This window comes from Echinops telfairi, unplaced genomic scaffold, assembly GCF_000313985.2.
Source record: "Echinops telfairi isolate 266 unplaced genomic scaffold, ASM31398v2 ScPeMD7_23;HRSCAF=83, whole genome shotgun sequence".
Lineage (NCBI taxonomy): Eukaryota > Metazoa > Chordata > Mammalia > Afrosoricida > Tenrecidae > Echinops > Echinops telfairi.
In genome coordinates this window covers 61,795,376-61,797,685 of record NW_022103920.1, presented here as the reverse complement: position 1 = coordinate 61,797,685, position 2,310 = coordinate 61,795,376, and the positions used below count along the sequence as shown (strand labels likewise).

At 40.0% G+C, this 2,310-nt stretch overlaps 1 pseudogene; it reads left to right on the top strand.

Moving 5' to 3' along the window:
- LOC101656582 overlaps positions 1-870 on the top strand; it is an 8,576-nt pseudogene extending 7,706 nt beyond the window's left edge.
- Positions 871-2,310: the final 1,440 nt, after the last annotated feature.

Genomic DNA, 2,310 nt, shown 5'->3' with positions numbered 1-2,310 from the left:
AGAACTTAAATAAGCTAATAGTAGTTATCAACACATTTTGCTGGCTGTTTTCATGAACATTTGGGAAATAAGAAGGGAAAGAATAGAAAGGCAATCAGGCTCAACTTGAAAAATAAGAAAAGAAAAACAATTTCATTGCTCTTGTCAATGAAAACTCTTCTACCTTAACACAGTCAATACCTATACAAGTGCCTACAATGTGCCAGACATTGTGAATGAAATTAAGTACTACATGCTAAGTTTTTCCTGATGGTGTTAGATACTGTTATCATCTTCCTTGTGGATAATGGATGAGAAAGCTGAGGCTTGGCGAGGTTAAGTAACTTTCTCAGTTTGCAAAGGACTAAGCTAGAGTCCTAGTGCAGATTGTTTAATACCAGAGCCCAATTCCTTTGCCATTATATTAATCAGTCACAATGTAACTTACTCATGGCCACCCTGGATTAGAATTTACTTGATGGCAACTAACTAACCACCCCCATGTAGCCAGGAAATAGTTAGACTTCGTCCAAAGATTTCATAGAATGATCATTTGGACCAGCATATCTACTCTCACATTTATTTGACCTCAAACAATTTTACTTCCCTGAGTCTTGGGCTTCTTATTTAGAAATGAGACTGTTAACAGAATCTACCTCACAGAGCTATTCTGGAATTAAATGAACACTTAGAAAAATGTTGCATACATAATGATCCCTATTATCAAGTTTGGAGAACTATTTATTATTTATAATTGTCTTCTTATAGGTTTTCAGTTGTCTAGGGGGCACTTGGGGTTTTTTGTTTATTTTTCTTTTCCAGTTCCCTATTTCTGATTTTGGAGAGAAAATAGAAGCTGCTGTTCAGCTGTTGGCGTTAAGGAAGAAATAGGCAGTGGAAAACCAGTTGCTCCAAGGGATAGTGAAGGAGGGAAAAAAGGAGAGAGAGAGAGTTGCCAGAAGGAGGATTTCTAAAAGCTATCCTATATAGTAGCACACTCACACTTATACACTCAGGCACATTCTGATAATTGTCTCTACAAAAAGCAAAGCCAGGGGAGCTGACGGTATAAAGCAGTACATTAAAGCCAAGACAATAAGTACAAGGGGCAGGGTAAATTGAGCAGGTTATAATAATACAATCACATCCTCAGAGGCCTCTTGAATGCCTGTCAGAGCAGCTGGTCCCCCATACTGATTCCCAGACATTTTCTCCCTACCACCTACTCTTGTCCTTGATGCAGCTGTGTGCTCTGTGATTAGACTGGTCTCTGGCCTCCCACTATCTCTATCTTTATCTCTCTCTCATACACACACACACACACACACACCCCACATCTAGCTGCACCCTCTTGCACTCCATTTTCAGTCTGCTGTATGTTGGCGCTTTGAGACCGACTTTCCATAAAATCACAGGAGGTTCTCTGGACGGTCAGCCTTTCAACCGTATGGACTTTTTCCGTGTGAGTGAGCCATTGGGTTGCTAACCATAAAGTTGTCAGTTCAATCCCACCTGCCATTTAATGGGGGAGAGATGAGGCCGTCTGCTCCTGTAAAGATTCACAGTCTGAGAAACCACATACAGGGCAATTATGAGTTAGAACCCACTTGATCAGCGGTTCTCAACCTGTGGGTCGCGACCCCTTTGGGGGATGAACGACCCTTTTACAACGGTCACTCGATCCATAGCAGTAGCAAAATGACAGTTATGAAGTAACAACTAAAGCACTTTTATAGTTGGGGGGTCACCACATGAGGAACTGTATTAAAGGGTCACAGCATTAGAAAGGTTGAGAACCACTGCACTTGATGGTCGTGGACTGCGTTTCTGGAGGGAGGTGGGGAGTAGCATATAACAATGATTGTTAAGGAGGAAAAACATACCAATTCTAGCAACAAACTGCATGAGAATGGTTATGAAGGTGAACAGTTAAAAAATCCATGAAGAACGTGCTCAGAATTTCTAGAGTCAGTTGAAGCTGTACTTATGAAAAATAGCCTTTCAGGAAACAGCATCTTTAAATGAGCTTCTCTCTTTTCTGATTGTGTGTGTCCAAACTCTCACTCAGCTCTTGGCTCAGACAATTGTGAAGGTAAAGACAAGTAGAATAAATATTTTTAACATACATTTTAGATCTCGGCTAAGCCATGTGCTCACTAAGGGTACTAGGTAGATCACTCTCAGCATTGAGGCGATGTAATTTGATGGTTCTATGACTTGATAAGAATGAATTTCATGCTTCTTAAAAATATTAAGAAGCAACTTTTCTCAGTTTCTAATGATAACAAAACGGCGATACTTTTGTTAAAGTTTTAGTAAACCGAAGAAATG